Source organism: Marmota flaviventris, chromosome 11 (genome assembly GCF_047511675.1).
Source record: "Marmota flaviventris isolate mMarFla1 chromosome 11, mMarFla1.hap1, whole genome shotgun sequence".
Classification (NCBI taxonomy): domain Eukaryota; kingdom Metazoa; phylum Chordata; class Mammalia; order Rodentia; family Sciuridae; genus Marmota; species Marmota flaviventris.
In genome coordinates this window covers 116,111,699-116,138,974 of record NC_092508.1, presented here as the reverse complement: position 1 = coordinate 116,138,974, position 27,276 = coordinate 116,111,699, and the positions used below count along the sequence as shown (strand labels likewise).

The 27,276-nt window shown below is 44.3% G+C and overlaps 1 pseudogene; it reads left to right on the top strand.

Moving 5' to 3' along the window:
• The window catches only part of LOC114080603 (protein transport protein Sec61 subunit alpha-like 2), a 77,539-nt pseudogene that overhangs the window by 39,870 nt on the left and 10,393 nt on the right, over window positions 1-27,276 (top strand).

The following is a 27,276-nucleotide window of genomic DNA, read 5'->3' as shown; positions in this document are numbered from 1 at the left end:
AATAGCATGTGTCACACTGTCCTTCCAGAGGATGGGGGAGTGGTGACAGGGCAATGGGTAGAGAGTAAGTTGTAATGCAGAGACACCCAACCAATGATGTAAGGTATTTTGTAACAACTGAATGCTGCTGCTAAGCTGCCCACTTCTGTAAATACCCCATAAGAAGAAGGACAGGAGATGCACAAGGAAATATCTAAAGAGAAGCACATCATCAAAGCAATGTGTGTTCAAATTAAAATTTCCAAATTGAGCCCACATCTCTGCCATCAGAAAATGAAATTTGAAAACTGCAGCATCTGAAATCCAATAGGAAAATTAAAAAAAAAAAAAAAAGAAACACTTCAAAGAGATTCTAGAGTAAGACTTTACAACTTAGAGAATCAAAAGACATTTTCTAAAGTACATAAAAACATCAGCTAGACCCCTAAGTACTTCTCAGTGACCAAAGGCTGGCCAAAGTCCGGCCAAAGTCCTTGAAGATAAATTTAAATGGTCCACTTATTTCAACACTGTCAGATGACCCCCTATGGAGAAGAAGCTTGAGAAAAGTGGCAGAGAGCAATGTCCCCTGATAGAAAGGGCAGGCACCTAAGGAGAGGAGATGAGAAGGACTGTCACTCATTAGCTAAGTGAGGCTTTGCATCCAAGCTTTGTGCAGGTGCCAGGAAAAGGGATCCCCTGGAGGACCAGGGCCTCATATTCATCAGAAAGGACCTCCTTGCTGGAGAATTCTTGGGGATATCTAATTTTGTATTTTTTTTAATTTTGTTGATGGGAAAGGAAAAGCAAGACATTGTAATGAGAACCCTGGGTGCACTTAACACATAAAGAATCAAACCTCCCATTTTCTCTTTCACAGATTTTGAAAGGAAAAGAAAGAGTAAGAGAGAGATTGAGAGACAAGAAAAGAGAGAGTGAAAAAAGGGAGAGATGGAGGTGGGAGAGGAGAGAGAAAGGGAAAAAGAAGGAAAGGAAGAAGGCAGTGAGGAGGTGGGCAGGCAGGCCAAGCAATGCAAAGAAACTGGCAGGCAGCAAAACTTGAAATTACAACAATTTGAGGGACACTGTCTTGATTATGGCTCAACCCAAAAGCTGGTAGCTGCCTCCTCCTAACATCCAGAGAGTTACCAGAAGCTACATGGTATGGCTGGAGAAGCTGGGCCCAATTGCCATTGTAGAACTTGGTGCTTGCTGACTGAAGAAAGGAAGAAGGGTTGCAAGTGTCTGAAACTCAACTTAATCACTGAAGGAAATTGAATTTATTGGATCCTGACGGTAAAAATTCAAAATTTGGTTTCAGGGGTATCTTGCTCTAGGCATCCAATCTAAGTCCATAGAAGCCCTTGTTTTTGTGTTGGATTTATAAATTTATAAGTGGACTCTCCATATGTCATGGCAAATTTTTTCACCCAGCTTCTCCAGTCATACCATCCAGTATGTGGGTAATATCTGGTCAGACCTCACAGTGCGCACACTCAGAAGAGACACTATTTCCAGTGATTCCATGCAAAATCCTAGGATAGCTTTCAATGACTTGTGTTTGGTCACATACCAATCAGGAAAAGGATATTTGGTTATCAAGGTCAATATGATGGTGTGGATGGACATCAATGTGAACCCAAAACTACAGATAATAAAATTGAGGTTTCCTCAAAGAAAAAGTGAGGAAAAGGGAGAATAAATGCTAAGCAAACAAAAACTCTAGGGGATGACTGTAAAGGTCCTTTAAAAACAGCATCCAGTGTTCTGGCTCATATTTAAACTACAGTCACTGCTTAAATAAACATTGTCATGTTTTGGATATAATGTGTCCCCTAAAAGTTCCCATGTTTATACAAGAAGTAAAATAATTAAATTCTGAGAGTTATAAACTAATCAGTGGATTAAAGTCATTTAAGGGATTAATAATTTGAATGAACTGACTGGGTTGTAACTGTAGACAGGTACCATGAGACCACAGGAATCGAATCACTGGGGACATACTCCTAGAGATTCTATCTCCTCTCTTTCCCTTTCTCTCTTTCCTGGCTGTCATGAACTTATCAGTCTTCCTCTGCCCAACCCTCTGCCATGATGCTCCATCCACCCGGGGTCTGGAGCAATGCAGCCAGCCAACTGTGGACTAAACCTCTACAACAGAAAATGCACTATAAAAAATCTCTCCTCTGAGTTGTTCTGGTCAGGGATTTTGGTCAAAGCAATTAAAACTTAACTAATACAGAAATTGATACAAGATGTGGGGTTGCTGTAGTGACTAACCTCACCATGTGGTTCAGAAGCCTTTGAAGCTGTTTTGTGGGAGGAGTTGGAGAGCCAGGAGCTAAACACTGGGGGAGCCTCAGGCTGTTGTCTGCAGAGCTTGATGGGCAATTCTGGTGGGAGCTTAGAAGACCCAGACAACAGAGTTTTCTCAGGATGCAGGTCCATGTCCCATCCTTATTCACACTTTGTGGGAAACAGTGGCCATGACCATGGACCACCCATGACCATCAGTAAATATCTTCAAAAGGGCCCAGCTACTGCACACTTCCACAGGGGAGACTAACTCAATAAAAAGGAAGCACCTTGGCTCAGGGAAACAAGAGCTGAGCCAAGTGTTTTAGTCAGTTTGTTGATGCTTAGAGTTTCAGAGGTTTTAGTTCAAAGAAGGCTGGCTCCATTCCTTAAGGCTCAAGGTGAGGCTGAACATCAAGGTGGGAGAGGGTGGCAGAAGGAAGAAGTCACATCATGGTGACCATGAAGTAGAGAGACTCCACTTGCCAGATACAAATATATACACAAAGCCGAACCCTAATGCTCACCTTCCCCAGACACACCCCACCACTTCAGTTGCCACTCAGTTAATCCCTATCAGGGAATTAATTCACTGATTGAGTTAAGACTCTCACAACAAAGTTATTTCCCCCTTGAATCATCTTGCATTGTCTCACATGTGAGCTCATGGGGGACACCTCGCATCCAAACCATTACACCAAGGATGCAGGAGGGCAATGTCACTGGTGATGGCCTCTTATGGCTTTGACTTCTCATCAGGGCTACCAGCTTGCCATACAGATCTTGGCATGATGGTAGGAACAAACTTGTCTCCACCACTGAGTGTACCCTGTGCTCACATGTCCCTGGGCCCTGCTGGCCTTTCACGCCTAACCTCCCTCTACCCTTTGTTTGCCATACCCAGTGACAAACTTGTCCCCTCCCACAGTGCATCTCCTTCTTTTCTGCCTTAGGTCTTTTCAGAAATTTTCTCCCTGGCCTGGGAAGCTCCATTTCTGCTCTTTGCATGTCTGGTTTCTCCCTGGCATTCGGGTCTATGTTCAAAACTCATGTTCAGAGCTGTCTTTCCTAAAAACCTGTTTGCAGTGGCACCCCGGCTGTAGTCCCTGAAACCACTCAGTTTTGCTTTCTTCACAGAACACACCAGCAGGGCCTTTCCTGGTTGTTAGCTTGGCTGTCATCTTTGTCTCATTGTTGGAATACAGTCCTGCTACGCAAGGCTGTCTGTCCCACTCGATGCTGCTCTCTGGGACCTAGGCAGGGCAGAAAGACTGGCCCTTTGGGTCAACGGCATGCCCTTGATCTTACCTGAATTCCCACCATGAAACCATGGAAAAAGATGCACAGCATGGATGTGGGGTGCACATGGCACCCTTGGAGAAAATGACAGAGATGGAGTTGAAGCCAAATGTAGTTTTCCACATCACTAGAACCATATGTCTGAGCATTTGATGCTATATTCCATCCAGTTTCAGGAGAGGCATCTTCTATGGCAAACCAACCTCATTGTTTTGATCAATTCTAATAAGGTACATTTTACAGCAGTGCCGGGCATGGCCTCCCTATGCCTGTCTTTTCTCTCTGACTCCTGCACATGGGCCTCCACATCTGCCTTTGGCATTCCTTTTGAGTGTTAATGGGAAAGATTGGGAGAGCCTTGCTGAGCATTCCCCATCACTGTGTGCTCAGTGCAATGGCCTCCTAGGTCCCTGACATGGCAGCACCTTGCCTTCCCCATCCCATGGTGACTCTTCCCCACTTGCAGGTGAGGGGCACAGTCCATCTACTTCCCCACATGCCTATCACACCCCATGAATCCCAGTGGAAGGAAGTGACTTGTCCAAACTCAGACTAAACTGAAAATTAAAGGAAATGGCCAACACTTTGGGCTCTGATTTTCAGGCACTCGTAAAAATAACAGGACACTTTGTTTTCAGAGAAAAGCCACTCACAGTGTTCTTACTGTCTTCTTGGGGGAGGACAGTATGCCCACACTCTTCACTATGGGGTCGTGTTGCCCTGCAGAGTCGACCTGGGATATTTTCTTATACATGTTGTTTCCTACCTCACAGAATTAAGGTGGCAGCAGGTGTGAAGATCACAGCCTTGAGAACCAGCAATGGAGACCAGTGGGCAGTGGACCACAGCAGCACCTAGATGATGGCCATCCTGGCCTGCGTGGGCCACCAGACACCCAGGGCAGGTGAATGCTGAGAGGCCCAAGGCCCAAGGCACTCGAGGGACTGGGTACTGTGTGGGAACCCAGGACTGGATGTGGTGTCTAGACAGATCTAGCTCTTCTAGCCCAGTGGCACAGCTTCTGAAAGGCTGTGGTGCAGGACACATAGGGCAGAGCTTGGTCCTTCTGCTCTTCATGCACAAAGGCCTAATGAGGTGGACAGTGTCCAGAGCTGCTTAGTTCACATTTATCACAGTGCAGGGTTTAATATCTAGTTTCAGATCATCTTTATTATTGTTGCTATTATTGTTTTTAAATAAGGGTTGATGAAGGTAGTGGGAAAAGCAGAACTGACATAAGAGGTGAGAGGAAAGAGAATATTTTATGGCAGACAGAGGGAAGCTCCGGCTTTGGGTCATTGTTCCTTTCCACCTAAATAGTCATTGTTCTGATGTCACACCTGGGGATTGGTGCATTTCTTTGGTCTTAAGCTAGGTCCCTGGTGCTGCTGGCTGGCTGCCTCTCTTCTCCAGCTGGGGCTTGAGCCTCTGGTATGTGGGCTGTGCTCAGCTGTGCCACAGAGAGAGGTCCTCACTGATGATGTTGCATCAGGACACCTGGTGGGTGACAGGATCCCTTGCCTGAAGTCTCGGCCCCTGTACCCTCCCATGTGTGGAGCAAGCATCTTCAGTGGTTATTCAGGTTAATGACTGTGACAGCTGTGCAGCCACCATCACAGCTCAGGCCTCACCCTGGGTGAGGCACCAGCTTCTCATCTGGACACAGGAGCCCCTTGGGCAACTGCTCTGTCACCCTGCATTGTCATAGTCTTTTCTCTTTCCTTTCTTCTCTGTTAGACTCTTTCAGGACCACAGGCATAGGAGCTTTTGTGGGTTTGTGGGTGGTGGGAACAGCCTGTTCTCTGTAGTGGCATGGTGTGGCTGCCTCTTCCTGGTGACCCTGACAGCATCAGCTGGAGTTTCCCTCTGCCTGCTCTTTCAGGGGCAAGAGGGGCTCAGATGAGTACTGGTCAGAAGCCTGTTAGGAACAACTTTCTGGGTGACCTGGACACCTCTCCCTTCAAACTCATTCCACAGCCTCAGGTGACCACAATGTCTCTGGAAATCTATGTTTATTTGCTGAGCACCCCCAAATGCTGGGCACCCCAAATCCAGATCATCCCAAAATCCTGAACATACCCAAATACTGAGCACCCCCAAGTCTTCAGCACACCAAATGTCTGAGTTGTTAATATTAGCTTAGGGGATTCAGCTGCAAATAATAGATCATCTGCCCACAGATGGCTGCTATAAAAGAATTTGGTCACCTCACATCACAAGCAATTCATAGCTGGTTGGTTCTATTATTGGTGACACAGTGGTACCACATGTCTGTTTGGTGTTTCTATCCTTCTACAACATTCCAGCCAGAGAACTGATCACTATCCTTTACCTTATCTCCATCACAATCTGCCTGCAGCTCTTCCAGGTATTAAAAACTCACCCAGAAATATTCAGGGGTTGAAAAGGACCGGGACTTGTCCTAAGTGTCTTCTTCTACAATCAGTCTCCAGGGGAGTCTTCCCTTCAGATCTCATCAGTAAGCTATGGGATGTCTGCCTTTGCCCAAGAAGCAGGTGCTCTTGGGAAGTACCTGTTTGGTAGTATTTTGGGCTTTGTAGTGGGAGATGGTCTCTGCCATCAGGGAATGAAGAGAGGAGACTGGCAAATAGTACTCTTCAGAGTTGGTGTCTGTCAAGGGCTGTGGCTTTAATATGTTTTGCACAGTGTGTGATGCAGCTTTTCATTACTGTGATCAGGATACCTGACCCCTACAGCTCTGAGGAAAGAAGGTTTACTTTGTCTTACCATGTCAGAGGCTTCAGTTCAGGGTTGGTCAAGTAGATTGCTCTGTGCCTGAGGTGAGGCAGAACATCATGGCTGGAGCGTGTGGTGGGGCGAGCTGGTCAGCCCAGGCCTTGGGAGTGGAGAAGGCAGGAGCTGGGGATGAGATAAACCTTCTCAGGCCATATCCCCAGCGATAACCTTTCTCCAACCATTCTCCCACTCCCAATAATCCATTCCCATCTTCAATCCATCTGGTGCATTATTCCACTGATGAGGTCAGCACCTGGGGATGGAGTCATTTCCTATCAGCCGCACCTCTGGACATTTCTGCACTGGGGACTAAGCCTTAGGTGCATGAGACTTTGGGGGACCTTCCAGACCCAAACCATAACACAGAGCACTGCTGTGTATATTCCTGGTGGAAAAGTTCCTCTCAGGTGCTTGGTTTATTAGGTGGTTTTGTCCATTTGGTCCTGTAACAATAAAGGTCTTCAGGCAGGTTGAGTTCATGGTAGATTGGCACAAGGAGGATTGTACTAGGGCTCCAACCTTGTCCTCAGATCCTGTCCCCATCTTCCCATGGTTGTATTCCTCTCTGGTGCTCTCCATCCTGGAGAAGGATGGTAGACACTGACTACATCTGCATCCATCTGCTGATGTGGTCACTCTGATAGAAGGTTTTCTTCCCAGACAGGCCCAGCACAGGTCCTGGTCATCCCTGGTGCTGGGGATATAACTATGATCATGTGATCCCCTAAGCAACTGCCATAGCCATCCCTGAAGTCAGGGGTTCCCATCAACCTCAGCTGAAGGCCTGGGAAGGAAGTTGGGAGGAGATCTGGGGGTCATCGACTCTGATGGGGACTTCAGTGACAGTGAGCCAGACAGTCACCACAGTGTCAGTGGTCCTGATACCCCCAGAGCATGCCGTGGGTGCCATCTGTCCCTACATCCTAGGACACTGGGTAGGTGATGGTGTCCAGGTTCCACGCAGAGGGAATTTTGTTAAAATACTTGGTCAAACAGTAATGTTTCAAATGCAGAGAACTACACAAGTTCTTGGAGGTGGTTGTCACTGTTGTTTTCTGAGAGCAGAGTCTGCAGTTCTTAGAAGTGACTGAGAAAGAGTTGTGTAATTGACAGCTCCTGGCCCCACCCTCCTCCCCAGGGCTGAAGAAAGGCAGGGATTGTGGGTGTGGTGTGATAATTTATGCTTATCTAGTATCCCTCTAGAATCCATTCCAAAAATGTAAATAAATAAATGCTTTTTTAATGCCTTCCATTGCGTTGTGATATCAAATGAGGTGTGAAACACAGGCCTGTTGAGGGAACTTTCTGCTAACAGGAATGTGTGAATATATCTCAGCACATCGTCTGGCAGGAAGCTGTGATGCCTGGGTTGTGACAACCTTGAGTGGAAGTGAGTTTTTAATAGAATATAATGCACAAACTGCCTGAAATTCTGTGATAAGAATTACACGTGTTGTGTGGGGAGCCCTGATGCACACAGCTAGGAGGGCAGTGCAGGTCTTAATTTAAAGTATTGTAATGAATACTCATTCTGAGGGAATGTGAGTAATAAAGATGAAACCAGAAGATAATGGGTTTTGTTGCCAAAAGAAGAAAGATAAGAAAAAGAAGCAAATTAGAAAGGTTCAGAACAGATAAGCTGACACCATGGGAACAAGACAGAGGACATGGCTCTCTGCATGGAAGCCACGTGCCTTTGGCCAGTGGGGGCAAGTGTTTCCCTGCCTTGTCTGGCTCTTGGACCTAGGCCCCAGGAGGTGAGCCACCAGGACCCATAGTTCAAAGCCCTCCTCTTCTGAGCACTGCAGTTGGGGCAGAGGGAGGCTCTGTTGTCCACAGGAAACAGAGAGGAAGCAAAGCCCAGGCTTTCTGCAGAGGAGAGGCCCTCCCCATGCTGTTGTCCTGGTCCAACGTGTGTTGGGAAATGTGACCATGTTTGGAAACCTGGAATCCATCCCCAGCTCCCTTCTGGGATTTTTCTTTGCTGCTGTAGTCCAGACAACATGGTGACAGTTCACTGGCTTCCATTACTGGAACAAACACTTGAGACATCAACTTGCAGAGAGAAGGGGTTTGTTGGCATATAGTTTTAGAGGATTCAGACTGTGGTCAGGTTTGGGGGCTTGTGGTGAGTTAGCACCCTGTGGCAGGGAGTGTGGGGTAGAGAAAATGTCCACTCACTCTTGCCCTGAACAAAGGAGAAAGAGGAGGGAGCTGGCTTCATGCAGCCTCCCTCAAGGCCCATGATCTAGATACTTCTGCAAATTCCCCAAAGGTTTCCCAACCCATCAACACCAGACTAGGAACCCCATCAACACCTGGCCTCTGGGGACCACCCAGATAAAAATGGAAGCAATCACTAAAGAAAGAGGGAAGGGCCACCCTTTCAATCAATTTGACAAACTCAGTTGCTTTTTGATAATATTTAACCATTGGCCATGGAACCAAAACATAGTGCTAATTGACAGCCAGCACATCATGGGTCATGGGGCATGAATCAGGCTGTGGCTTCTAGTGGGCTTACACTTCACACCTGAGCTGAGAAGAAGGAGGCAGCTGACGGCCGGTCCTCACCAGGCCACGCAGCACCTCTGCAACTAGCCAGTGAAGCTGCCCCTCCTAGCCGCCATTTGGTGTTAGCTTCCCCTCCCTTCTGTTAAAGGGTTAACTGAAGAATGAAAGAACACAGGGAAGGTTTAGTCTGTCTCTCAGGAACATCTTGTGTGACTTGGTCATCTATACCTTATTTTATGTAAAGATTTTGTTAAAATCACACACACACAAACACATATATAGACCGACATATAAAATCATATATATATATATATATATATATATATATATATATATATATATATATATATATATATATATATATATATATATATCAGGAGCCAGGAATAATTTTTAAAGTCTTTCAGGAGAACAACATTTCAAAAATTAGAAACCTGAGTCCTTGAAGTGTACACCTGTCATTATTCCCACTTGACAACTGTTTGAGTGGAGGCCAAATTCAGAAACTCTCATGGTCCCAAAGCCAGTTGGTGATCAAAGCCATTGACTCCAAAGCCTGTGCTTGTACCACTGCCCGAGGTTCTGAAGATGCTTGTCAAGCGGTCCCTCCATGTGTCCCCATCCTGCAGTTCTCTGTCCTACTAGATGGAATGCTCAGTAGCAGTAGCACCTACAGTGCCAGCAGCCATCTAACACATGGACCTAGGCAATGGAGGCCCCTTCAAAAACAGGCCAACATTCTCATCTCCAGAACTTGTTAGCCTGATCTTTGATCAATGGGCCTTTGCAGAGGTTGTTGATGTGGGCTATAAGGTGGCCTTCACTGAGGAACTGGCACCTCCCTCCTTGGCTGGATAGGGGAGGGAACTGGCACCATGTCTGGGAAGGAATCCATTGCAGCTTCTCATTCAGTGAGGAGCAGCCTTCTGTCCACAGAGGATCCTGAAAGCTCATCCTGAGATGTGGCCACAGACAGGCCGCTGTGGGCCATGTTCTGTGAACACTGCCATATGTGGGTCGAAGGTGGCAATCGTTTCCTTGGTTGACAAAGGGGAATGGGCCATTTACTGTGTTCTTGACATTATGCTGAGTTATGTGCTTCAAACTGAACTTTAATATGTTTTTGTTTTCTAGGGCAAATGGCTCAGTCTACGAAATCCTACAAATGGACTTTGGCATCAACAATAGCAGTGGTCTGGCTAGGACCTAGCAAATCAGCTGACAAGTGGCGTACCCAATCAAGGACCTCATGAGCGAGCTGGTCATTTCTGAGATCTTTATCAGCCAGTTGACCTTTGTGGGCATCATCCTTCTTGCAATAGTGAAAAATTATGGCTTTAGGAGAAGAGGTACAGAGAAGTTTTCTTTGAATACTCTGATTACTCAAATGTCACGAAGCAGAATGTCATCTCTTCTCTCCCATGCACTTGGTACATGTTGTTTAAACAAGAAAAATATTCTTGAATTGCATTTCATTTACCTGTTTTCCATAGTGGCTCCTGGAAACTTTGTAGGTCTACTGTGTAGATCCCTTTTCATTTTTGGAGACTGTGGAATGGCTTACTGGGGAGCCCTCGTTCTTTATTGTCTCCATCTTTGCGCATGTCAGGACCAAGTGTTGTGCTGAGGGAAGATAGTTTTATTGAAATATATGGTAGGGTGTGTGCTGGAATAGAGTTCTGTGTGCCCAGTTACCAGCCTCTCATCAATTGGCTTTGCTGTGAGAGTCCCCAGGTGGCCTGGGATTGGCAAACTTTGAAGTGCAGGTGGACCAAAAGAATCTTGTTGGAAACTGCCCAGATAAACTTAGGATCTCAGAGCCCACTAAACTGCCTGTGGTTTTGCTTCATGGGTCAGAAGGTGGCTGGGTTTCTTTCCCTGTATTTGGCTGAAACTCTGTCCACAACTAAGGCCCAGGGACCACACTTGAGGATGGATTCATGGATGATATTCCAGTTCATAAAAAGGAGGGTGCTGTGAGTCTATGGGAGGGTCATGCACTACATGCTCTTCTATCCTGGAAATGATCAGGTACATTCTGCACTGAGTTGAGCTTCCTGCTGGGACCTCACACACAGGTGTTCTAGGGAAATCTGTCGCTGCTTTGAATTATTTGTCAATCAAGTTGGATACCAGAGTTGAGCCAATTGCAAATGAAAACCCTATTCATTAATTAATCTACCATTACTCCCCCATCTTGAGATCCTAGCATATGCCCTATAGCTGGAACACATGTTCCCTGCCTCTGCCTGGGTTGTTCCTTTCCTGTGCCTTGGCTGTTAGAGAGGCATTTTCCCTGACCACACTGGTTTGTGTGCAGCCCTCAAACCCCTCCCTGCTCTTCTGTTTCTGTCCATGTCTTTCTATTTCATGATCCTCACAGATGTCACTGCCGGCCATTGCTGCATTCACCTACTGATTCTCTCCCCAGAAGATGAGATCCTGGCCAGTTTCATCCACCCCTGTCTCTGTTGCACCCATAGCAAGGCCTGGCACAGTTGATGGTTGTTGAATGAATGAATGAATGGACCCTGTACTTGAATCCAAGTTCCAGGGCATTTAGGTTTTGAAACTTATGTGATCCTGTCAGCAGTGATCCACATTTTGGTGTGGTGGAGGCATGACATTGTAGGAAAGCAGCTGCTAAAGAACAGAGGAGGCTGGTGTGTGTTTCAGGGAGAGATGATGCATCCTTGCAGTTCTTCTCCCTGGGAGCTCTCCTGAAGATTCTCCAGCTCAACCTAGCATGGGCCACAGCTGATGAATATCTTCACTCAAGTCTTTGCCCCTTGTCCCATGCTTCATCTCCAGCCCTCAATTCCCTATTGGTGCCAAAGCCTCCTGACACTTATGAGGGTGGAATTCAGCAGAGAGCTTCATGCTCTCTTCTTGGGAAGGCACCAGTTTCTAGAGTTGCTGGGAAGCAAGATGTGTTTACCTGTCAGAGCCTGGAAACAGAGCAGGAGTGGAGAACAGGGCTGGGCAAGTGCAGAGCACAGGCTGAATCCAGCCTGGTGCCTGGTTTGTATATAAAGTTGTATTGAAATCCAGCCATTATCATTGTCAGAGTCTATGGGTGCTTGGATGGTGATGCTGGTGGATTTGAGTATTTGCAACAGAGAGTATCTTTGGCTGAACTTTAATTTTAGCACCTTGTAATAATGTGTGAGGAGGTGGGTGAGGAGAGGGCTGCTATCCTGTTGCTGTTAGGGAACATTGTTCTTGACTCTCAGCATTTCTCATCAGGAAATGAGACTTTGCCAAAAGCACTCCAGCCCTCTTTGACCAGTGATGATATTGTCTTTCATTGGGCCACATGACTCAGGTGCTGGGCTAATTGAGATTCACTCACAGGGTCAGGTCCATTGTGGAGACAGAGCAGAATTGGGGGGAAGAGCTGCCAACAACCTCATGGCTGTGAATGAAGGGCTGGGTGACAGTATGTGGCCTGTGGTCAAGATGCAGGTCAGATGGACAGTCTTTTACAAGCATTGCCACTGTCCTCAGGGGGCTATCAGTTTCTTTGTGACTAGATCAGAGGCCAGTGGACAGAGATGGGTGCTGTCCCCATGGGTGGCTGCCTGCAGCTTGGGTGAGGTACACTCTCTGTCACTGACCTCATCATCCTGTTTTCTCCCTGCTGGTGCAGGCTGAGCATCTTGAGGCCACACAAGGCCATGATCCTGCTGTGTGCTCTGCATCTAGTGTCCATGAGCACCCCCACCTGGCTGATCTTCACTCAGGGGCACTCATGGTGTAGCCATCTGCAGTTGGAAAGTGCTGTGGAGGGAGGGCAGTGGTGTCAGGTGTGATCACACTCATTACCCCAGTGTTTTAGTGGCGTTTCCTGAGGATTAAGTGAGACATTACAGGCAGTCTTTGTACACTGGTCTGCATAGTGCATGCAGTTAATAATATTTAGTTTTTATTTATTTTTTTATCCAATATCATCATCACACTCACACCCACTCACAGGTAAAAGGAGCCATTTCAAACTGTCACAGACAATGTGTGTTCAGTGAGGTCAATTTACACATGGCCAGAAATAACCACTCTTGTTGGTGGAGCCACAAGCTTGTGCAGCTGGTGTTCACACTTGCAGTAGAGTGGGTGCCACATGGGTGTCACGCTGGTGTCCAGATGAGCATTTTTCCAGCACGTGGCTGTAGTGGATAATAAATATTACTGTGCACAGATGTGAGGTCGTGTTCCTCAGGGCTGTGTCAATAGCAGTAATATTTATGACCCACCCACAAAATGGCCATCGTGCAGCTCATCCATCAAGGGCTTCTACCCTGGGAGCATTCAGTTTTGTGGGCAATGAGGCCTGAGTGACAACTTTAGGAGTGATTATGTGAGGGACTCCAGGTTCTGTTTGACACCACCTTTAAGGTGGTGAATCATCAGGAGAGCCTGTCTGGAGACAATGGTTTTCCTAAAAACCAAAAGCCCTATTTGACTGTTGGCAGGTGAATGAGGCTGTTGATCACAGCATGGATCCATGGCAGTAGGAGCTGTCCATGGGCACCGTGGCTTCCAGAAGCCTTCCACAAGCCTTCTATTTCTGTTTGGAATGACAGAAAGTTCTTGCCAACAAATGGCCTTGCAAGTCTCTGTGCTGGCCCTAGGGGGAGAGCCATTCCCCACAGCTGGGGACCAGGGAGATGTCTGTGCTCACACTAAGCCAAGCTGATCTGTTCCTGTCTGACTCACTCTCTGCTGAAACTGTGCCTTCAGCAGGTCTTCCTGGGTTGTCCCATCTGCAAAAGAGTCACATGGACTTTGCAGTGTTGTGTTACCAGTTATTGTGAAGGCGAGGCACAGGAACACACCTACACAAATGCCACATAATGCATGTATGGGAAATGCTAATGCTATGTTTTCTTTTTATTTTTGCTTAAAGAGGAAATACACAAGAACAGTGGTGGCATTCAGAATGCTTCCTAATGGGCGGCACAGGCTTGGAACTGCTAGAATAGGTGCGACTTGTAAATAATCCCAATGGCTCTGCCCTTTCCTGGGCCCACCAGCTGCATGCCAGCTTCAAAGCACACAGCAAGTGCCCTCATGCCCCATACTTGACTGGCTCACTGCACAGCCCAGAGAACTCATTTCTAAATTCCAGTGGTCAAGATGGCATTTTTTAAAATCTGCTTTATTTTTTTTTTCTTTTCCTAGAAGGGAATCATAGGTGACTGTCCCTAATATACCCACTAGGTGGTGCTGACATTCCAGGTTGTGGCCACAGATGGGCCCTTCTCCCCTCACCCAGAGGGCTCCAGAGCATCTGAGGCCAACTGGCTTTGCCTAGTCTCCCCTGAGAGTGAGCAGAGAAGCTCCCTTCTGTCACCCACCTGGTCCAGCAGGCTGGAAAGGTACTGCCTCCCTTCTCCACACTACTGCAGGCCCCACAGCTAGATGGATGCCTAGTGGACTTTTCCCCTCAAAAGTCTTTAATATTTTTATTTCTAAGGATTGGTGCTCATTATAAAAATTTTAAGCTACATATGGAGAAAATAAAATCCCAGAACCCCCAGTATGACCCCCAGTATGACTCCCAATCCAAATGGTTCATCTAAGTCAATGCTATGCAGACACAGCTGGCTGGACAGAGATTTGGGGGTGAACATCACACACTGTAGCTGTGAGCTCCTTCTCTGCATGCTAGGATTCCAAGAGATGTCAAGTCCCCCATTCCCTTCTACTTAAGAGGAGCCAAGAAATTTAATGTGAGATCCTTGCACTTCAAAAAATCATCAACCATCACAAGGTACTGATTGTTGATAAAACAAAAACCATCTATATTTTGCCTAGAAGGATCTCAGTTCACCTCCAAAAGAAACACATAGGACAATAGTGAAGAATAAGAGAACGTTATCTCAAGCAAATGGAAACAAAAATTAAACAGAAGTAGCTATTCTTATATCACAAAAATTACACTTTAATACCAAGTGATTCTCCTGCCTTAGCCACCTGAAGTGCTGGGATTAGAGGTGTGCACCTCCACACCCAGGTGACTTTAGTTTTTAAAGCAGTTGGAATTCAGTCAAATTATGCAAAAATTATTTTAACTGTTCAATCATATCCAGTTACCCCAATAACCAAAATGTTCATTTCTTCTGATTTTAATATTATTGTTTTGATATATAAAGCTTTTAAATCAGATTTTTCTTATTTCAACTGATTTATAGGTTAGTGTAATGATCCCTAAATATCCACTGTTATTTACTTATAACATATTTTTTAAATAAATGCATACTTCTTTAAAGCATAGTATTAAGATATATAAATATTAATAAAATGATAATAATAATAATAATAATAATAATAATAATAATAATAATAAGCAAAGAAAAAAGTAAACATAAACGAGTAAATAGTAATTGTCAGGAGGGTAGATATTGTCACAGGTAAGAAACCTAAGCCTCTTCAGACCTTTTAATTATTTGATTCTGCACATGCAGTATCAATTAGATTTACATATTCATTTAATTTTCAACTCTCAAAGAGTTGTGGTACAAATCTATGTAGTACAAGATAACAAAAATAGAAGACAGTTATAGAGGAAGAAAGGTCAGACAGCACAAGTAGTCAACAATAACCAAAATGGCACTAGTAAATATTCACCTGTCAAGAGCCACCTTGATGGGGTAAATTCTCCAGTAAAAAGACATAAAGTTCTGTAATAGATAGAACAAAAAAATCTATATTTTGCCTGGAAGAATCTCATTTCACCTCTAAAAAACACATAGGATAAAAGTAAAGAATAAGAGAAAGATATCTCAAGAAAATGGAAATAAAAATTAAAAGTAGCTTTTCTTATATCACAAAAATAGACATTAATACCAAAAGTAAAAATAGACAAAAGTCATTATATAATGACAAATGGTTTTAATTAAGCAAGAAACTATCATAAGTATAAATATAAAATCACATAATACTACAACACATAGACATAAGACAGACACTACTTCATCTAAAGGGAGAGAGAGACTTCAATGCATATTAATAGAGGACTTCTAATAACAGAGTTTGAAAAATGGATGGATTTTTCATCCAAAAACATCAAAAAAGGGACACAATATTGTAAGTGTTTTGACCATAGAAATATAAGGACAGCATTCCTCTGGTGAGCAAACTCCCAGGAGGTAACAGACACACTGTTTCCTATGTTTGTAATATTCTGCAGTTTCTTCCAGAAACTAGCAAAATAACTAATACATGTGCAATACCTAGCTGTTGTGGCAATGCCTTGCATGAGGAAGCTCTTTGCTAGAATCTTATCAGCCTTGACCTTTACTTTATGCACTTAGCTCCTTGGGGGGACTCTCTTTTTAGAAAACCACAGTGTTTTGCCAAGCTCTGCTGCACTTGAAGCTTACCAAATAATAGTAACATTAAACAATGTACTTACTTGAGAGCCACACAAATTTCCTAACATTGCACATTGCAGCCTTAGTAGGTAACTATCAAAGAAGCTGCATAATGTTGCTAAATCTGTAGCCTAATGGCACAATGAACATTAATGTACTACTGATGCCAGTGACCTAATATAACCTACTACTATAAGTAAAGCTGGCAGCTTGGATAAGGAGACTTTCTGCCATTCTGTCATTCTGCCTCTGCTCCTTGCTTCTGTCTCTTCTTCTTTCTTTACACAGGATTTAAAGTACACTGCAGAGCAGATTGACTTAACAGTACTTTCTAACAAAAACCAAAAGAAGACAAATTCTTCGAACATACCAACAACATTCTCCAGAATAGACAATAGATTAAGTCATAAAACAAACCTTAACAAATTTTAGAAGCTAAAAATCATTTCAAATAACTTTTTTTTTTCTGAACACAATGTAATAAAACTGGAAACCTACAACAGGAGGAAATTCAGAAACATCTTGTGTGTCTGCAAATGTAACAAAAAGCTCTCAAATAGCTAAGTGTCGATGAATAAATAGAATGGAAATTTTAAAAAATTCTTTAGAAAAATGGTGATAGAAACCCAAAACAAAAAGCCCTATAGCATAGAGCAGAGGCAATTTTAAGAAGATTAGATCAGTACATACCTACATCAAAAAAGAAAACAACCAAGACTTCCACTTCACAGAGGTAGAAAATCAAGAACAAGCCAGACCCAAACCTAGTAGAAGAAAAAATACTAAACATCAGAGAAGAGGTAAATAAAATAAAGACTGAAATATTATTTAAAAAATATCAACGACAGAAAGAATTTATTTATTTTTTATCTATCTATCTATCTATCTATCTATCTATCTATCTATCTATCCATCCATCCCTAGGATTGAACTCAGAAGCAACCACTCACTAAGAGATGTCTCCACCCCTAGTTTGTTTTTTTATGGAAAGACAGGGTCCCATAGAGTGGCTCAGTTTCTCACTTTTGCCAAGGCTGGCTTTGAACTTGCCTTCCTCTTGCCTCATTTTGTGGATCTAAACTGTTCATGTCAACAGTTAAGAGCACAGCTTTGCCATTGAACTTACTTAAGCAGTGGGGATATCATGATGCTCTATAATATGAGGATTCCCAGACGTGACACCTACAGACATCTTTGCATTGGCTTTGTCCACAGAAAGCATGAGACTCACCTTTCAGGACTCTGCTTGGTGCATGGTTTGGCTTCTTCTCTTTTTGGGGGGAGGGTGTCTGCTGGAGACTGAGCCCAGAGCATCATGCATGCTACGCAAGTGCTTCCCCATGGAGCTGTGCCCCCAGCCCTCCTTGGCCTTCCTTGGTGATTGGAGAAACAGTCTGTGGGACTCCATTTTTATTGACTTACTGGGAAACTTTGTGTCCTCTGATTCTGTCTCTTCTTCAGATCCAGGTGAAGGAGAAGGTGCTGTGGATGGCCATCCCCCTCTTCATCTTTTTAGTCTGCTGTCAGGTCAATCCAGTCTCCTGTGCTTGTGTTGAGGTGGGGGGGGAGAGGGGGGGACACACGTGCCACTCCTTTGGTTTCTGCTTGTTTCCAGATCCTCTATTTGGTATTATGGCCTCAGATTCTTCGGACTTTTTCTACTGGATGTGAGGGATTCTGGCCCCCAACAGAGGGAGGCTCAGACTGACTCTGCCTCTTCTCTGCTGGACCAGCACCTTTTAGTTGAATGACAGCCTTTCTGTGGAGCTCAGAGAATGGGCAGCTCCGTGGCCTGGAAAGTCTTCATGTGCCACGTCGAACAGCCTGATCAATGGTGCATTCAGCCTGGGCAACACCATCTTCTTTGGAGTTGGGTTTGAATGCAATACAAAACCTGGAAGAGCAAGATAAGTCTCTGCTTGAGAATTTCTGAAAACTTGCAAAAACTAGAGTGTTTGAAATCCCTGAAACGAGATGGCAAGTCCACCTAGTACATTCTCTAGAACTTTCTATTGGTTTCTCAGCAGCAACTTTTTCATATCTACAGGTGACATATATGGATCAAAACCACAAGTGACAGTGGAGGGTCAACTCTAACCAGTCACCTGTGGGTCTGGAAACAATTTTCTTGTGTATGTTGATGGTGCATTTGATGGACATGGTTTAAAAATGGGGTTCCAATGAGGTTCCTGTCACTCAGAATCAGAGCTCATCTGAACATGATGGAAAGGGAAGGTTGATTCCCAACTAGATCCAATTGTGCCAGCCCCATCTGCAGACTCAGGAAATGATTGGAATGTTATCCAATTTTATGAACTGATGAAGGACGGGCCTCTCTGACCTCTGTCCAGCCAGAATGGATCTGTCCATGGGGATGGGAATGCAGCAGGCTGTTGAGGGGTATGTGACTTTCTGAGCAGAATGACATAGGGTCAGGTGTGCTTGACAGAGGGACTCAGTTGTGTTCTAATTTTTGGTTTGGGGTGGTTATTCTATAATTGCTGCCATCAAAATGAAGCCCATCCAATGTGCAGAAGGGGTCACATGCAATTCTCTAGTTTCATTTTATTAAATGATGTCTTGCTTTCCTTAGCTCACAGGGGCTTTGTGGGTGCGCTTTCCTTAGGCACACTCATGGAGCTGAGTATCTCTGCAATTGTCACCTTGGGCCTCATCACACAGCTCTTGGCTGGCACCAAGATGATTAAAGTGGGTGTCACCCCAAAAGACCAAGTCCTCTTCAACGGGGCCCAGAAATGAAAGAAAGATATGGGTACAGTTCTGGTGTCTAGTTGAGAATTTGAATTGGCTCTAAAATTGCGGGCATTAAAACAGCCCAGTTTGGCCTGTGTGCTTGGCCTTCTGACCCTGTAGGTGCTCCATGGCCTGTTAGTGAGAGAGCATTTCTGGGACATGCTGGGTGTGGGGGAAGGCCAGGCAGGGCAGGAGAGGGCAGAAATGCCCCAGATGATGGACTTGAAGGATTAGGGCATGGAGGTCACCACTTCACCAGCCATGATTTCCGTACCTCGTGAAGGAGGTGACATCTACTGCAGAGCTGTCATAAGAATTCAATCAAAGCCAGGTGCTGTGGAGTATGCCTGTAATTGCAGCAGCTCAAGAGGCTGAGGCAGGAGTATCTCCAGTTGGAGGCCAGCCTCAGCAACTTAGTGAGGCCCTAAGCAACTTAGTGAGACCCTGTCTCTAAATAAAATAAAAAATGGCTGGGGATGGGGCTCAGGGGTGAAGCACTTCTGCTCAGTCTTCAGTACTAAAAAAAAGAATTAAATTGAATAATCACTCTCACAGTGCTTAGCACATGGTAGTTATTTAGCAAGTGCTATTTTTCTTCTGCATTTAATAGGATTTATTGAGCAAAAAGGTGATCCTCTCAGTCCAGCTCTGCTGTTGATTAGTTTTTTGATGTGAAAGAAATTTAGATAATAGTTCTGGAGTCTCAGTTTCTATGTGCTCTTAAACTAGGTTAAGAGTATTGGCCGTATCAAATGATAGGCAGCCCCAATAATGGGGACCAGCCTCAGAGTCAGCCAAGCCTAGCCTCTGTTAACTGGAATGTATTATTTTGAAAACAATATTTACAATTTTTTTATTCTGCCATCTTCCATACAGCATGCCTTAGAGATCTTAAGTTAGAAGGTTAAATAATTGAGTGAGAAATCCATCTAACTTAAATTTGTGAGTTTCAGTCACAAATCAAGATTGTAGAATATATTTATGTATTAATGCATTAATAATTAATGAATTAAGTAATGCATTTTTAAATATTAAGTAATGCATTTATTATTCAATGCCTTAAATTAATGCACTATTCTTCTAAAGCACTAATAAGTGGTATTATTTTTTAAAATTTTTATTTTGAGCATTTTAAAATACACTTGGCTTAGTGCAGTGATGCACACCTCGAATCCCAGCAGCTCGGGAAGCTGAGGCAGGAGGACTGTGAGTTCAAACCCAGCCTCAGCAACAGTGAGGCCCTAAGCAGCTCTATGAGACCGTCTCTAAATAAAACACAAAATAGGGCTGGGGATGGGACTCAGTGGTTGAGTGCCCCTGAGTTCAATCCCCAGTACCAAAAGCAAAACAAACAAACAAAAAAATTGCATTGTTTTTCTAAAGCCAAAATTGGGTGTTTTTTTTTTTTTTTTTTCTATTTCTCTCTTTGTTTTTAATATAATTTTTTTGCAAACCTGGAAATAGAACTCAGTGCCTCTACCACTGAGCTACAGCCCCAGAAGTTTTCTCCTTACCCTTGACAATTTTTTAAAATGTTTTCCCATCTTAAGAATTCAAGATCATTAAAAAAAAAAATTAGGATTACTGGGCTGAGGTTTAGTAGAGCACTTGCCTATGGTCACCAGGCCCTGGGTTCAATCCCTAAAGCCACAAAAAAGACCAAATGTGCTTTCACTAGAAAGCCTTTGAGTTCTTGTGCACTTTGACGTGTGACAGTTGGACATTCCTCACCAAGTCCCTGGGGGCAGTGTTAGTATTTGTCATTTGTGTTCCTGCCACATTCTGCTCAGGGTTTTCTTTGATCCTTGTGCTCGACATGATCGTCTCCATTGGCCAGTCCATCGGGGATGTGATGACAGGCATGGACAGGGACCCCTCAGAGATGGGTGCTGGGATCTGCTTTCTGATCAACACTCAGTTGAACCCCCACTCACACCCCATTTTCTCAGTGACCCTGCTGTCCCTCTTCCTCCTCAGCAGTACTCAGCCAGAGCTGGGGCAAGGCCAGTCTCAGGTCTGGGCTCAGGGCTAAACACTGGCCTGAGCAGGGTGAGGCCTCGTGTTGGAGGCTGGGTACCGCCCAAAAAGAAATCAATCAAATAAAAACACTGTGCCCATCTACACTGAGAAATATTGAAATCAATAAAGGCATGCTGTCCACCTGCAATCCCCAAAACCAATTTAGAAACAAAAACAAAAAATGTAGGGGCTGGGGCTGGGGCTCAGTGGTAGAGGCTCACCTGGCATGCTCAAGGCCTTGGGCTCCATCCTCAATACCCCATAAAAATAAAATAAAATGTTGTGTTCACCTCCAACTAAAAAATAGATTTTTTTAAAAATTAGAGAATCGAAAGACCCTGGCTTTGGCTTTTGAATTCCCATGAAGCAGATTGAGAAGGGTCTCTTATTTGGCCTTCATAGCAGAGAGCACAGTCATTGAAGATGGAAGGTACCAGGGCCATGGGACGAGTAATGCAGAGTCCACTTTTATTAATTTATTTATTTTAATTCTGCAGTTCTTTGTAGCAGGCTTGATCGTTCTCCTTTTGAATGAGCTTCTTTAGAAAGGGAACGGCCTGGGCTCTGGCTTCTCCCTCTCCATCTCAAGCAACATCTGTGAAACCATCCTGGGGAAGGCCTTCAACCCCACCACCATCAACACTGAACAAGGTAAGGGCCCTGCCTCCCATGGGGCACCTCTGCAGGAAGTTTTCATGCATGCAGAGTATTCCTCTAGGGGAAAATGTCTGTTTCAGAAACATATCTTCTGAATTTTTAGTGTGCAAAGTTTTAAAAATATAGCTGAGTGCAGAGGCTCAAGCCTGTCATCCCAGCAGCTCAGGAGGCTGAGGCAGGAGGATCACAAGTTGGAGGCCAGTCTCAACAACTTAGTGAGGCCCTAAGCAACTCAGTGTGTCCCTGTCTCTAAATAAAATATAAAAAGTGCTGGGTACAGGGCTCAGAGGTTAAGTGGTCCTGGGTTAAATCCCTAGTACCGAATAATAATAATAATAACAACAACAACAACACATTCAAAATGATATCTAAACTTTCACATCTTATAATAATATTTCAAGGACAGTTAACATGTCACAGAGTAATCCTGCCTCATATTTCTTAGCAGGAACCTGCACTGCAAGGACACAGAAGTGTTGATTTTAGCCAATTGTCTTCTGGTGGACATTTGAGTTCTTTCTCAGTCACAGTTAGCATCAAAGTGAATATCCTCAGGCAATCATCTGCACATATTTTAGCAGTTGTTCTTAGAGAATAAGATACTAAAAATGAAATTGCTACACCAAACCACTTATTCAGGCAAGGAGCAGTTAGTTCAATGATTACAAGTTCAAGGACAGCCTTGGAAAATAAATGAGACCCTGTCTCAAAAAGGGCTGGGGTAGAATTACTGTTCCTGGGTTCAATCCTCAGTATACCCAATTTGGGGCAGAAGGCACTGGGGATTGAACTCAGGGACAGTTAACCCCTGAGCCCTGTCCCCAACCTTCTTTTGTATTTTATTCAGAGACAAGGTCTCACTGAGTTTCTTAGAGCCCCAATTTGGCTGAGGTTAGCCTCCAATTTGCAATCCTCCTGCCTTAGCCTCCAGAGCTACTGGGATTACAGGTATGCACCATGACACTTGGCTTAAAAATCTTAATGAAATAAAAATTGCCAAACATGTGAGACTTCTTAGGAGAGGGAAATTGACTTTTTTTTTCTTTTCTTTTTCTTTTGGCCTCTGAACCCTGAATCTGTTATTTGCTGGGAAGTCTCTCATGGAAAATGTTTGTGTGCATTTTTGTGTTTTCTTGGAATTGACTGTGGAGCTGGGTCTTGGCCTCCAGTGCCACATCATCAAATTGAGGAAACTGCAGATGGGACCCTGCAGGGTGCCTGAGGTATCCCATGGGAAAGACTGGACCTCGGGAAGGAGGGTCAGGGACACTTACAGAAGAGTAGGCAAAATGACACCAGACTCTTCCTAGAATTTCAGAAAATCTAAGGTGAATTGAGGATCTGGGGGTGCAAAGCAGCTGGGCCCCAGCCATGGATGTGGGGGTGAAAGCTGGGTAGGAGTTGGGGTGTCTGCCAAGACCTCCTGGCTTTGGGGTGGCTGCCTTCAAAAGGAGCGGGAGCAGTGGTTGTCACAGGGGCTAGTCAGCGAAGGCTTGGGCCATGGCATCCAGACAGAGGATCACTTTGCTCTGGAGCAGGATGGTGAGTGAGGGGACAGTTTTGGAAGGAATGATTTGCTGTCCCTGAGAGACAGGCTGAGAAAATGGCTGGGTAGGTGGCACAGCCATCCAGCCTGAGCCAGCCAGTGTGCCATCAGACTGAGGGCCTTAGGACTTAGCGAGAGATGAAGGCCACAGAAAACCGAGACGTGGAGGTGGCTGCCCTTGGCCACCTCTGGGACCTGGATGGGGCAGAGGGGCTACTTGGGGAGCTTTGAGTGGTGCTGTAAGGAGCCAAAATGGTGGAGCCACGGGGACACCCCCAGGACGGGCAAGAGGAGGGTCGAGCAGGCACAGGTAGCTTGCAACTGGAAGGGTCTCCTGTTACCAGGAGTGCCACCACGGCTCAGCTTGTGACCTGGAAAGTGGGGTGTGGAAGGGCCCCTAGGGTGGAGAGTGCAGTTGCTCTTTCTTCCCTGAGGTGGGGGACAGTCTAGGCTGGGAGGGAGTTGGACAGTACAGACGTCACACGGCTCTCGCCCCCGGGTGACACTAGTGCATGAAACAACCCAGTTCCCAGAGATCAGAGGGTAGTTATTTGCAAGAAATGACCATGTTAAACATTCAGAAAGCTCCTAAGGCCCTCACCCTGCCATTGATGTCACCCACCTTTCATTCCAGACATTTGTCAGTCAGGTGCTGTTAAGCACTAGGCGCTTATGTGGGTGCTAAGAATACAAAGGGATATAACGTAAGATGTGTGAGCGTCAGTGTCATCCCAGTTCCCCGGGTCAAAATAGAGCAGAGAAGGAAGATGGGATGACTGGGGAAGAGTGTTACAGGTCCATCTAGAGAACCTGGCAGGTGCAAAGGCCCTGGGGCAGAGATGAGCTGGTGTGTTTGAGGGTCCATGTGTGGCTCAGCGGAGCAAGTTTGGGGAATTCAGAGAGGTTATTGGTGGCAAGAGGAACCAGGACAAGTCCCTACTCTCTCCCCATGGGATTGCTGAACTTCCTCCTTTACAAAATGCACAAGATTTCATGTCTCCAGATTCTTGACCACAGGGACATCAGCTGTTGTCCCACACAACCAGAGGCGGCAGGGAGGGGGGCTGTCAGAAGACCACTATGGGGATGCCAGGGGGCCAGGGAAAGCTAGGACAGCATTTCTTTCACAGATATCCTGTCCATGTTGTCAGACAGATGGCCCATCTGAGTGGCTATCCAGAAGGTGACACGAGTCCTTCTGTGCCAACTCTGGGGTGACAGGAAAATGCAGTCCCAGGGAGAGACTGGAATGTCTGAGTCCCCAGCTGTTAGCCACTCTGCCCACAGATGCCACGTCTAGGGAAGCACCGACCTGGGCAGCAGGGGCCATAGTGACAGTGTTTCCCACTGTGTTCTTTTTCTAAAGTCAGTCTCACACCATTTCTGAAGTGCTCAGACCTTGGTGCCCTGTGCTGCAGTGTCCCTGGCTGGTCTGTTGCCTGTTCCTCAGGCCAGGACACTTTCTGCCTGTTGCTGAGGCTGAGGCAGGATGATATCAACTTGGAGGCCAGCCTCAGCAACAGAAAAGCCTCAGCAACTCAGTGAGATGCTGTCTGTGAATGAAATACAAATAGGCTAGGGGTGGGGTTCAGTGGCTGAGAGCCCCTGGGTTCCATCCCTGGTGCCAAAAAAAAATCTAGATCATGACCCTGTGAGTGTTGGTGCCGTGAGTCTCCTGGCTGAGTCTCCTGGCTGATTCTGTTCTCCTGCCTCTGCTTTGGCCAGGAGGAGGCCCAAGACCCAGCGGAGTCCAGCCCTTTATTCTTCCCTTCATGTTTGTGTCCTCCTCTGCCAACAGGCATGACATTGGAGGGCACCATCTTGCATTGTTCCATCTCTGGGCCATGCGCACAAAGTCTGAGCCCTTAGAGAGGTTTTCTCCCACCAGAATCTCCTCGACCTCATGAACCTCATCGCCTCCATCTTGTCTTTGCTGTAATAATCCATTTCCAGGTGTGTCCAGCGTGAGCACAGGAAGTCTGCATTTCTTTTTTTTTTTCTTTTTTTGGTACCAGGAATGAAACCCAGGGGCACATAACCCCTGAGCCCCGTCCCCAGCCCTTTTTATATTTTATTTAGAGACAGAGTCTCGCTGAGTTTCTGAGGCTGGCCTCCAATTTGCAGTCCTCCTGCCTCAGCCTCCAGAGCTGCTGGTGATGACAGGCCTGCGCCACTGTCTCTGGCTTCAGTATAATTGTGTTTTTTTTTTTTTTCTGTTTAAAAAAGAATGGCTGTAGAGTGGACTTTAGTATATTTTGAAACCAGTTTTTCTGTTTTTTTTTTTTTTTTTTTTTTTTTTTCTGTGTGTGCTCCAAGCACAGTGGGAGTGAGGGAAGGGACAGATGCTCTCCAGCACTGTCAGAAAGTTAGTATTGAATATTTTATATAAAAGAAAAGGCAGAAATATTTAAAATAGTTTTGATTATTAGATGCGTGTAAAAATTAAAAGGTAGTGTCCAGGCCTGATGTGGTGGTACATACCTGTAATCTCAAAAATCATAGAGGCTGAGGCAGAAGGATCACAACTTCAAGGCCAGCCTTGGTAACTAAGTGAGACCAGGTCTCAAAATAAAATATTGAAGAATTGTGAATATATATGAGTGATAAAGCACCCCTGGTTTCAATCCCCAGTTCCATATCAAACAGTAGTTTCCGAGATTTAGACCCAAATCAGCATCCTCCACTCTATCTGCAAATATGTGAAGTTCTAAAAGGCAATAAATTTAGCCATACATACTACTAGTTGTCTGATATTGACCATAATCTTGAAATATATACATAGAAGACCTTTCACAATGTATTAGGTGTTCCCATTATTTTTTCCAATTGCAATGAGAGAGGGAGGAAAACCAATTTAGCTTATGGGCCACTTCTTTCTTTTCAGGACTAATGAATCAAATATTAAAAGGCTTTAGTGTTTAATTGATTATCATTTATGTAATCATAATGATATGGATTCTGTGATTTCTTGCTTAATCTACATTGGATACTTTATTATTTCTGAGTATCAGCATCTGTACAGACCACCACACCCCACTCTATTTTTTAATAGTTACAAGTACCTGTGTTCATGCTTCATCAGTTAGGTATTCCCTTTTAAAAATAATTATGTGTTGCATTCTTTCTGTACAGAAAATTCCTGAAGGTTAAAAACCAGTAAGCATTTTCACAAATTTGACTTTAAAATAGTTTTCATCGCAAAACACACACCAGAAGTAAGAATGATTTCTTTCTCTAATTAGCCTTTTTAACATCCAATATCAGGACATGAATGCTGCTCATGGAGGGATGTTCTTACCATCAAGAACAATCAATACTACTTTCTTCTATCCCATCAAATGTTACAAAAGTGCACATTTTACTGTGTTTCATAGGCAGAATTTGACTTTCCATTATTTGTGTTTAGTGGGGTTTTGCTTTCTTTTTATCACTTTGTTTTTCCTGTGTTTTCTAATATTCATTTTTTTGTGGTGTGAAAAATAGATCACTAGAATTTTATAACTTTTGCTACATTCAATCACTTGACTACTTACTAACTAATATTTCTATTAAAGCATCATTTTAAAGGTAGGATTGAGGTATGCTATCAAACTATTTTCAAGGTCTATTGCAGAATCAGCATAACTTTCTTGAGCTCTGTAGTTAGAGCCACTATTTCTGTCCACAAACTCTGCTCCTTTTGTTTTATTTTTCTTCTATATTGAGTAATTCTCTTTGAAATGAGGCACAGAAAATTGCTTTTTTAGAATTTTATCATTAATGAAAATCTATTATTATTTATCATTGATGGACAGTCTGCTTCAGTTTAGAATACCAGGTTGAATACTATTTTTCCTTTAAATCTTGGGGTTATTCTGTATGTATCATCTATAATCCATCATTAATGATAAATACTTGGGTTCTATTCTTGCTTTATTGAAGCTGACCATAGTTTTTCTTTAAAGGATATTCTATTTGGTTTAAGCATAGCTACTTGAGAAATTCTGTAGATATATTTAGCATGTTTAAATATTATTTTCTTGATTATAGCATTCAATCAAAATGGAATATTTCCAGACCTGATTTTCTTTCTAGTATATACAT